The following is an 11,027-nucleotide window of genomic DNA, read 5'->3' as shown; positions in this document are numbered from 1 at the left end:
AGGACAGAGGATGCCTGGCTAAGTGCCACTGGAGGCCCCAGCAGGACAGCCCTGTTTTCCAGAGGGGGGCACCGGCCCAGGAGCCCCTTGAGGCTGCAAGGGTCCTCCCAGGGGCAGAAGGGCCCGGGGACCTCAGACCTCCTGCCTCATTTCTGTGGCCGGGTACCACGCGGACGCAGTGGGCCCCCAGAGGACACAGCTGAAGGGGTGTCCAGACAGCGTGTGCTGGGCATTTCAGAGGGCGGAGCCGGCTCCTGGCCTGGAGAGGAGCAAGACAGGCCCCCTCGTTGCCTGGAAGGAAGCTCCGGGAGGGGCGGCCGTGGGGCCGGGCCCATCGCGAGCTTCTCCCACGGGATGCCCCTTTCCCGCTCCTCTGGGCCCGGCGGCCAAGCTTGGGGCCCTGAGCTGTCCGCCCCTCGAGGCCGCTCGGTGGCCCGCGCTCGGGCCCCGCCTCGGGGGAAAGTGGCCCCGGCGCCGCCTCCCGCCAGCCCCGCCCGGAGGAAGCGGACTCCAGACGCCCCCGCCGGGAGTCCGGCGTGCACCACGCCCTGCTTGGGGACAAAGCTCCCGGCGGGCGGGCAGAAGGGACCCTGGGGACCGCGGGCCGGCGGGTGGCGGCCAAGCCGGAAGCCCCGCGGCCCCTCCCCCGGCTCCCAGCCCCCGGCCTCTGTCCTCCTCGAGAAACGGAGAACGAACGAGACCGTGTTTTCCTTTCTTTTCAGAGACTCGCGTTCTTGGAACTTACACCCTCTTGGGTTTGCTATTTTTACCCACCCTGAGCCTTCCGGTCTCCATGGCGACGCCTCCAAACAGCAGATTCCAGGCGGCAATGACGTCACCTTTCCCTTTCCTGCCGCCCAGGCCTCCCGCCGCTGCCGCCACGCGGGGCCGCCCGGCTGAGCCCCCGTGGGCCCCGCCGCCTCCCCGTGCCCGCTGCCCGCTGGCCAGGCCCTTCCCCGGGCCCCTCCGCCCCGGGCTCCCTGCCACGCCGCTGCCCTGTGGGAGCTGCCTCGGCCCCGGTGGCCCCTGTGTGGCCCCTGTGGTGACCGTGCTGGGGCCGTGCCGGCAGCAGGAGCGCTGGAGGCCCTGTGGCCTGGTCTCTTAAGTGCCAGCTGCCCGTGGGTGCTGGTCCCCTGGGTGAGGCTGTCACACTGCCCGGCCCCGGGGCTACTGCCCTCCCGGCTGTGTGGCCCACGGGCCTCAGGCTCCACACCTTGGTCCTGGTCTGGCTGCAGGACTGGGGGGCCTTGGTCCCTCCTCCTGGGCTGAGGTGTCCTGCAGTTGGTCACCAGGCTGTGTCTCTATCTGGGCTACACTTTACCCAGCTGTCCCTTCAGTGCCCAGCCTGAGGGCTGCCCTCAGCCCAGACCGAGGGTAGGGACACTCAGGACTGCAGGTCCACACCGCTCCTGGGCACTTGCTCGGTCGTGGACCCAGAGGCTTGCCGAAACGGCTGAGAAGTCTTGGCCGGGCCTCGCAGGATGGGCAAGTTCGGCGTGGAGAGCCCCGCGTCCCTGCCACGGTCAGAAGAAGGAGTTCTTCCTCCGGCGGAGGAGTTCCAAAGAGCCAGGCCCCCCAGCCCCTGGGCCTGCAGAGGCTACCTTGCCTGGTGGGATGCCAGGGTCCCCTCCCCTAAGCAGGGCCTCTGCCTCCCCATTGCCCCACAGGGCCTGGGACGGATGGTATGAACCCCAGCCCCAGCCAGAAAGCAGACACTGGGTCTGGGGCCGAGGAGAAGGGGAGCAGGCAGGGCTGCGGGGGCGTCGTGGGGGGTCAGAGCCACTGGCACGGGCCAGGCCGAGAGTTGGGGCCACACTCTGCGCCGCCAGCACCCAGAAGAGCAAAGAAGACACTTCGATAGCTCATTAGCTGCCATCCCTGCTCCCAGAAACAACATCGCAGGAAGGTGGTTTCAAGGCTCACATTCCTGCCCTCCTGGCTGCATTTCAGGTACGAAGTCCCAACTCGCCTCTGTCTGACACAGGCAGGCACACTCACAGGTCTGGACAGGAGGCAGGCCGGTGGGCGGCCCCGTCTCCAGAGCCCCACACAGACATGTTCACGAAAAGTTGTCCAGAGCACTTTCCTGGGGCCCACAGGTGGGCCTTTCCACTGCTCCCCCAGGAGTCTCTCCACCCTGAGGCTGTGTCCTCAGGCCTGGAGGAGGCCCTGAGAGAGAGGGCCCAGGCTGGAGCAGACCCGGGCCCTGAGCGGAGGTGGCTCGGGCAGGGATGCACATGTGGCGTGTCCAGTTAAGCACCTACCCCAACAAGCTCCGTCTGGACCAGAGACACAGGGTCTGGGAGCTGTGGGACAGTGAGGGGCAGGGGGCAGGCTTCACACTGAGGGGCGTGAAGGTGAAGGATGGAAGACCTGTGGCCCCAGAACAGGTCAGGTGGCCGCCCCGCCGTTACCGCAGGTACCGCGCGGGACTCTGTGTGCCTCTGTCCTTCCACCCTTCTCCCTTGGATTTTTTTTTTAATATTTTATTTTATTTTAATTTTTTTTGGCCGCGCTGCATGGTTTCTGGGATCTCAGATCCCAGATCAGGGATTGAACCCGGGCCACAGCGGTGAGAGCCGCAATCCTAACCACGAGGCCACCAGGGAACTCCTCCCTCGGGGCTTTTATGTAAGGCTCAGACTCCTGGGACAGCCACTGCCCCGCCCTTGCCTTTGCACCCTTTGGACCCCCGCACAGGGGGCCCTGGTCTGAGCTCTGGTCAGCCAGACGCATCCTGCCCAGGCTAGGACCCAAGTGCAGGCCGGGGGCTCAGGCCCTGAGGGGCAGTGAGTGCTTATGGGTGAGATCCCATGCCAGGCGTGACTGTGAAATTGATTTCTTCCACCAGGTTTATCAAGGGCCAAACTGTGACAAGCAGAAAAGAATTCCTGTTCTCAAGTGCTTACAGTTTCATGGGAGACAATGAAAAATTAAATTTCCATATGTTCTGTTAGTTGGGAGTATATGCTCTTAAGAATAGACCAGGGTGTGGTCCAGTGGGTAAGGCTTTGTGCTCCCAATGCAGGGGGGCCAGGTTTGATTCCTGGTCGGGGAACAAGATTCCGCATGCACGCCGCAACTAAGAGTCCATGTGCCGCAACTAAGAGTCCGTGTGCCGCAACTAAGAGCCCGTGTGCCGCAACTAAGAGTCCGTGTGCCGCAACTAAGAGTCCGTGTGCTGCAACTAGGAGTCCGCATGCCACAACTAAAGAGATCACGTGTGCCGCAACTAAGACCTGGCGCAGCAATAAATAAATAAATAAATAAAGACTAGGGTGGGGGGGTGGGATACCAAGCAGAGGGGCGTGCGCAGTAGGTGCAAAGGCCCTAAGGCGAGGGCACGCTTGGGTCCCACTGGGGTCCACGCAGAGGGGTGGAGAAGGTGGTGAGAGGAGTGTGGGCAAACCCAGCTTTGCTGCCCCCGGGGGATGGGGGTTTGGGGAACCCTGCTCTGAGCCGGCCTGGGAGGCCCCCAGAGCCACAGCCCCTCGCTGGCAGGTGGGGTGGAGCAGCTGCCGGGTGAGCAGAGGAGGAAGGGACGTCCTGTACCCAGCACCCCTGTGCCTCCACTTCGCTGCTGGGAAAACTGAGAGCGAGAGAAGGGGAATCGATTCGAAAGACACAGGCTACTTCTCAGAACATTTGTTCCCAGTCCCGCCCCCAGCCTGGCACAGGGCAGGAGCCACCGGCCAATGGGAGGGCCCTTGCCAGGCCCAGGCCAAGCCCCTCTCAGCCCCTGGGCGGCCCCTCCCCACCCCGCCCAGGGCCCCGCTGCCCGCTGTTCTGGGCACAGCGCAGGGGTTAAGGAACAGCCCACTTCAAAGGGTGGGGCTCCCGGCTGCCACCCCAGCCCCACCCCCAGTCCCACAGCCGCCGCAGGCCTGGCATTGGCCTCCGCCCAGCACCTTCTCCAGACCGGTCCACCTCCAGGCCAGCGCTGCCCAGCGGGCTCTCATCTCCGTGAGTAATATTTAACTTGGAAGGGCCAGCGGACAACTGCAGGGGAGAAGTTCACAACAAGTTTGGATTTCGATCCGCTTGCCAGGAAGGAGAGGGGGAGGGAGGGAGGGCAAAGTTGAGAGGAAGAAAGGAGGGCAGGAGGCGGGCCTGAGAGATCAGCACCCCAGGGAAGCTCGAAGGACGGGGCCCAGCACCGCCCAGCACAGCCAGCAGCCCCTCCAGCCTCGGCCTCCTGGCAGGAAACACCCTGGTCAGGAGGAGCCTCAGGATTCAGCTCTGGGGCAGAGAACACAAGACGTGTGTGCACACACACACGGAGACAGACACACACACAGAGACACAGACACAGACAGACACAGATATATAGACACACACAGAGACAGATACACACACACGGAGACAGACACACACACACGGAGACCCAGACACACACAGACACACACACAGACACACACAGAGACACACACACAGACACACAGAGACCCAGAGACAGACACACACACACAGAGACAGACACACAGACACACACAGACACACACACAGAGACACACACAGAGACACACAGAGACAGACACACAGACACACACAGACACAGAGACACAGACACACACAGAGACAGATACACACGGAGACAGACATACACACACAGAGACAGACACACACACAGAGACACAGACACAGACAGACACAGATATATAGACACACACAGACACAGAGATCCATACACACACAGACACACACAGAGACAGATACACACACACGGAGACAGACACACACACACGGAGACCCAGACACACACAGACACACACAGAGACACACACAGAGACACACACACAGACACACAGAGACCCAGAGACAGACACACACACACAGAGACAGACACACAGACACACACAGACACACACACAGAGACACACACAGAGACACACAGAGACAGACACACAGACACACACAGACACAGAGACCCAGACACACACAGACACACACAGAGACACACACACACAGACACACACAGACACAGAGACCCAGACACACACAGACACACACAGAGACACAGACACACACACACGGAGACAGACAGACACACACACACATAGACACACACAGAGACAGACACACACAGAGACAGACACACAGACACACACACAGACACGCACAGACACAGACACACAGACACACACAGACGCACACAGAGACAGACACACACACACAGACACACACAGACACAGAGACAGACACACACAGAGACAGACACACAGACACACACAGACACAGAGCTCGAGGTTGTGAGCAGAAAGGCCTGCCTCCATCTCTGAGTCTTCAGCACAAGAATGGAAAAGCCCTCGGGGCAGGAGCAAGCCGGGGCAGAGAGCAGGCAGGCCAGGGCCCTCCCAGAGGTCTGTGCCCGCAGGCTTGCCCACCCAGCGCCTAGCTGGGAAGGGCCCCAGCCAGTGTGCCCTCCTCCATGGGAAGTGCGGCCACTTCCGGGCAGCGGCCGCCCCAGGGTATTCAGGAACATGGAGCCTCTGCTGGCTGCCAGCCTCTCCCAGCTCCAGGTGTCCCCAGCCCACACCTAAGAAGGCTGAGCGGACCTTGGGAGGGCCCCGCTCCAGAGGCCCAAGGGGAGAGGCCCCGGCTCCCCCTGCCTTGGGGACAGGTCACCCCGGGTCTCCATGCCACGTGGGGCCCACCCTCCTCTACTGGGACCCGGCCCTGCCAGCAGCCCCTGAGCCTGGGGATCGGCTCCACGGTGCCAGGTGAGAAGCTGCACCCACCCTTCACCGACTCGCCTCTATTCTGGAATGTAGCAAATCTAAGTTGTTAAATGATTTATTTTCCGCAAGCATGCATTTTCCCAGGGAAAAGTGCACCCCTCTCCGACCTTGTAGTTTGTCCTGATTTGCTCTCAGGCAAAAACGTCTGCCCTTGGGGGGTGGGGCCCTGTATCACCCACCCTAGAGGACGGGCCACCGAAGCTGGCTGGGTGGGCACCCTGGCACCAGGTGGAGTGGGGCGCCTCGCCCGGGGGAGGGGACCCTCACCGAGTCACACCATCTGGTGGAAGAGCTCAGAGCGAAGCTTTCCCACTTCTGGTAACTGCCCTCTGCTCCGCGGCTCTCCTTTCACTAGTGAAACTGTTTCATTTTGGACTTCCTCTTGGGAATCAGAGTCCCAGCCCTGACAGCAGCCGGGACAGCAGCGTCTCTGTCAGAGCTTTAGGATTCATGGCCCGTCTTGCAGGCTTGGCAAGGAGCCTGGACAGAGTAAGGAGCTTCCCTCCAGTGCGTGTGTTTGCTTGTGACATGCAGGGCTGCAGGGGGACCCGGGTCTCTGCGACAGGAGATCTCCCACGCCAATTCTTTCTCCCTGCTTTGCTTCTCTGGAGGAAAATCAACTATCACCCATCTTCCGCAGACAGGCCAGTGAGTGAATCCACAGGGGCCCCTGTTCCTGGCCCACGCCAGACGGTGCCTGTGATGAAAGCATCTGGACCGGGGGGTGCCCTACCCCCACCGGGAGCCATGGCTACGGACCACGTGGGAGCCACGCAGATGCTGTGGCCTGAATGCTTGTGGCCCCCAAATTTGTATGTTGAGGCCTAACCCCAATTAGGGAGGTGGGGCCTTTGGGAGGTGATTGGGTCACCAGGGTGCAGCCCTGGTGAATGGGATCAGTGCCCTCATAAAAGGGACGGCACAGAGCTGTGTCCCACCGTGTGAGGACACAGAACCTGGATGTGGGCCCTCACTAGAACCCAACCATGCTGCCACCCTGATCTCAGACTTCCAGCCTCCAGAGCTGTGAGAGAGAAATTTCTGCTGTTTATAGCCACCATCTATGGTGTTGATGTTTTCTCACAGCAGACCCCAAACGGACTAAGACACCGGGCCTGCCAGAGGCATCAGCTCTCAGACCAGCTCTCAGACCAGGGTAACTGAGGCCCATGGAGGGTGTTTCCAGGGCTCGGGGCCCAGGTCGGCCCACAGGTGAGGTGCAGAAGGCCGGGCCCAGGGTGGGAGGGCAGCAGACCTCCGGGGGGTCTTGCTTCTCGGCATCCTCCGGCACCCTGATGTGGTATGTGAGGGGCGGTCAGGAGCACTTCCTTGGAGCCCGCGGCCTCGACGTGGCAGATAGGGCCCAGAGCATGACCCCGGGCTCCAGTGGGCACGTGGCAGGAGCTTCCTGTGCTCCCAGGCCCCTCCCCCCACACACGGTCACACGGCCACACGTGGCCCCCCCCCCCCCCGAGCTCCTGGAACGTGGCCGACAGGAGCCGTACTCTGCGTGCAAAGGCCCAGCCTGAAGAGAAGAATGTGCGGAAACGTGCTAATAACTGACATACGATTCCACGGTGAAACGTAATATGTCAGATATGCTGGGTTGAAATGAAATATATTTTCATGATTAACTGCACCTGCGTCTGTCACCTCTTCAGAGGTGGCTACTGTACATTCTCAACGACGCGAGCGTAGGGGCGGGCAGGCAGACAGACAAAGGCTGGGAGGGCGAGGGCAGGTCGGAGGAGGGTGTGGCGGGGACAACCGACCGTAGACCCGGGGCAGCATTGGAAGGTTCTCTCCCTGGAGGTCGGCTCCCAGGACCCCGTGCTGCAGGGCGTCCTCGGGCAGCTTTGCGAAGGCCCATCGCCCACAGTTGCCTGAAGCCCTGAGCGGCCCCGGGTCTCGGCAGCGTCTCCCTGCCCAGCTGGCCAGCCGCTCTCATCGCGTGGGGAAGAGAGGCTGCTATTCGGGGCGACCGGCCACCCCGGGGCACCCAGCAGCGGATGGGTCCCTCAAAGGAGGCTGTGGTCCAGGAGACTTGGGGCAGTACTTACCAATCGAGGGGCAGGCCGGGCGCCCAGGCCTGGGGACGCCAGAGGGACACTGGCCACACTCACCAGCCGCAGGACAGCAGACCCCGGGCAGCTGGGGTCGCTGGGCGTGGGTGCAGAGTCGGGGGCATATTCCTCTCCCTGAGGGTCTCGGGGGCCCCTCCCCAGCCCAGGAGCAGCCCGTGGGGCACGTGGGCACCCAGGAGGGGAGCTGGCTCCACCGTCTGCCTAGGCCGGGCCTGGGTCTCCCAGGCCAGAGAAGCTGCCCCTTGTCCCTGCCCCAGGGCTTGGAGCTCCAGCACCACCTTCACCCCCTGACCCCAACTCCCCCTTCAAGGCCACTCAGTGCCACTAAATCGGGAAGTCCACCAGCCGGGCAGCAGCACAGGAGACCTGGGTTCAAGTCCCTGCTCGGAGCTCACTGTCACGCAGCCGATGACAGGGGCTGGACGGCCCATCTGTCCTCCGATGCGGGGCTGGTGCCCGGAAGTGAGCCCCGCATGGGCCAGACACGGGGGAAGCAGCTCAGGGAGCCCATCCTGGCAGCTCCACCACGCAGGCGCTGACGCAGCCTCTGCATGAATCGTCAGGAACCTGCCCCACCTCGGCCTCAGAGCTGCCCACCCCCCCCCCACCCCCCCAACCTCGGCCTCAGAGCCGCCCCCCCCCCCACCCCGCTCCTGGACGGGTGACAGTCAACGCAGGGCTGAGCTGGGAGGAGGATGGCGTGGGCTCGCCTGGCCCCAGAGAGGGAGACCCCTGTGCACGGGGGTTGCCGGGAAGGCCAGCTCAGCCGTGCCTGGCCTGGGTGGGGTGACCGGCAATGTGGTCAGGGGGGCTTGGCCACGGAGGGGTCCCAGGCACTCCCGAGGGGGAGGGAGGAAGCAGCGGGGGAGGAGCCGGGCTGCGCCCCTTCTCCAGGGCCTGCTGAGCCGCTCCCAGGCCCTGGATGCCCGACTGGGGCTCAGTCGTGTCAGGGCCCGGTGCCGCTGTCTGGGCAGGTGGGCGGCAGCAGCCTGGGAGGTGCCCACTGCCTGAGAATGACCCCAAACAGGTCCCGTGTCCCTGACTCCTGGTCCCCTTCCCGCCCCCCCTCACCTGGGGGGGTCCCTAAATTCCTGCACTCTCCCCCTCCCCCACCCCTCCCCCCACCTTCTCCTTCTGAGCGGCCAGATGGGCCAGAAGCCGCCTCCGGAGCTGTGAGCGGCCAGCTCTCTCCCTGGGCTGTTGCCCCAGCCAGGGCCCTCCCACCCTCCTGCCAGCATCCCAGCCCGGGGCCTGCGGAGTGGCCCAGGGGGTGAGGCCCAAGGAGGGGAGATGGAGGCGGCAGGAGTGGAGGCAGGTTAGCCTCAGTGGCCCCAGGGGCTGAGGCAGCAGCCTGGGTGGATACCGACCGGCCACCAGCCGGCTTCCAGCCACGTCCTGCTGGGCCCCAGCTTGCCTTTAGCCCGCCCCGTGTGGACACAGAGGCTCGGTCAGGGCTCCGCAGACGGGTGTTTGACCTCCCTGCAAGAACGGGTAGGGGTCTGTTGGGGCAGGGGTGGTGGGCGCAGGCAGGAAGCTGGGCTACAGGTGGGAGTAAGGCCAGTTCAGAGAAGTGATTCCACGGGGCCACAGGCCCCACTGGCCGGACAGTCCCCTGCAGGCCTCAAAGGGGACACTCAGGACCCGGGGCTGCCCTCTGGCCTGGGGGGTTGCCAGGCCCCTGAGGGCCCTGCGACACCCAAGGCAGAAGCAGCTCAGCACCCAGGGCAACGGGAGTGGGTGGGGCCTGGGGGGGGCGTCCCTGCTGCTCCTGCCTCTTGGATGGTGAAGCCCAGGGGTCTCACGTCAGAGAGGTGGCCCGGCCCCCTCCTGCCCCCCTGGGCCAGACAACAGACAGCTGTGCCCTGAGCAGCTGCTGCCCCAAACGTGGCAGTGGAAAGAAGACACAGGCCCTCTGCCAGGGGCTGGCGTGCCTCGAGCTGCCTCAGGCTGACGCCCCGTGACCTGGGGTTGCTGCTGGGACCTCTGGTGGCCATAGTCCTGGATCCCAGTAAGACTCAGGTAAAATAACTCCAGGGGCAAGGCCCCTGGGGGCGGGGGTGGGAGGGAGGAAGCAGCTTCCTGCCTGCGCCCACCCTGCCCCAACAGACCCCTACTCGTTCTTGCAGGGAGGTCAGACACCTGTCTGCTGAGCCCTGACCGAGCCTCTGTGTCCACACGGGGAGGAGCTAAAGCCTTTGTGCCCTTGTGAAGAGAGGAGGGGGCTGAAGGGGGAGGGAAAAGAGGAGGATAACAGGCGGGCCGGGGCGGGGGGCGGGGGGAGCAGGGGGAGGACCCAGCTGAGGCCCAGCAACACCTCTGATGGGGATGCTCACCCCATGAGCCACACCGGGACACCCAGGCCAGCCTGAGGACAGCCCCTGCCTGAGGAGGTCTCCAGGGAGGCGGTCAGAGCTTTCTGCATCAGGCTTCCCTCACAGCAGGTGGTCAGAAATGGCTCACACAGAAATGGGGGTGACGCGGTGGGGGCCTAGAAGGCCAGGCTCTGGCCAGCAGATCTGCCGTAAGCAGGCAAGAGACCACTGGAGCGAGGAGCTGGCCCGAGTGGGACAACAAGCGGCACTGGCCCACCCTCTCCACCCAGAGGGGGAGGGGAGGGGAGGGGGGAGGGAGGAAGGGAGGAGGAGGAGGGGAGGGAGGGGAGGGGAGGGGAAGGGAGAGGGGAAGGGAGAGGGAGGAGAGGGGAGGGGAGGGAGGGGAGGAGGGGAGGGAGGAAGGGAGGAGGGGGAGGGGAGGGAGGAAGGGAGGAGGGGGAGGGGAGGGGAGGGGAGGAGGAGGAGAAGGGAGGGGGAGGGGGAGGGGAGGGGAGGGGAGGGGGAGGGAGGGGGAGGGGAGGGGAGGGGAGGGGGAGGGGAGGGGAGGGGGAGGGGGAGGGGAGGGGAGGGGCAGTCTTCCAGCTGCACGTGGTGCCGACAGCTTGGAGAGGCCCGAGTCTCTGTGTCAGTGTCCTGTGGCTACTGCACAAATGACCCACCTGGGGCTTCAAACAACGGGATCCACTCTCTCACAGTCTGGAGGCCAGGACTCCACACTCAAGGTGTCGTAGGACCCCGTGCCCTCTGGAGGTGCCGGGGAGACTCCTTCCTGCCTCTTCTGGCCTCCTGGGGTTCCAGGTGCTCCAGGGCTCGTGGCCACATCCCTCCAATCGCTGCCTCTGCAGTCACGTGGCTTGTCCTGTGCGGCTGTG

The 11,027-nt window shown here is 64.0% G+C and overlaps 1 long non-coding RNA gene across 2 annotated transcripts; it reads left to right on the top strand.

Moving 5' to 3' along the window:
- The first annotated feature begins 3,360 nt into the window (after positions 1 to 3,360).
- LOC137214112 (uncharacterized) lies at positions 3,361 to 7,451 on the top strand. Of its 2 annotated transcripts, none has more exons than XR_010938735.1 (4): positions 3,361 to 3,963; positions 6,094 to 6,227; positions 6,379 to 6,550; positions 6,825 to 7,451. It is a non-coding gene; the product is annotated as an uncharacterized lncRNA (long non-coding RNA). The 2 variants fall into 2 exon arrangements; XR_010938741.1 differs by having other exon boundaries at positions 3,368 to 3,963; positions 6,132 to 6,227.
- The last annotated feature ends 3,576 nt before the right edge of the window (positions 7,452 to 11,027 follow it).

The sequence above is a fragment of the Pseudorca crassidens genome, chromosome 2, assembly GCF_039906515.1.
Source record: "Pseudorca crassidens isolate mPseCra1 chromosome 2, mPseCra1.hap1, whole genome shotgun sequence".
NCBI lineage: Eukaryota > Metazoa > Chordata > Mammalia > Artiodactyla > Delphinidae > Pseudorca > Pseudorca crassidens.
The sequence above is the reverse complement of the archived record's forward strand: the minus strand, read 5'-3'. Positions and strand labels throughout refer to the sequence as shown.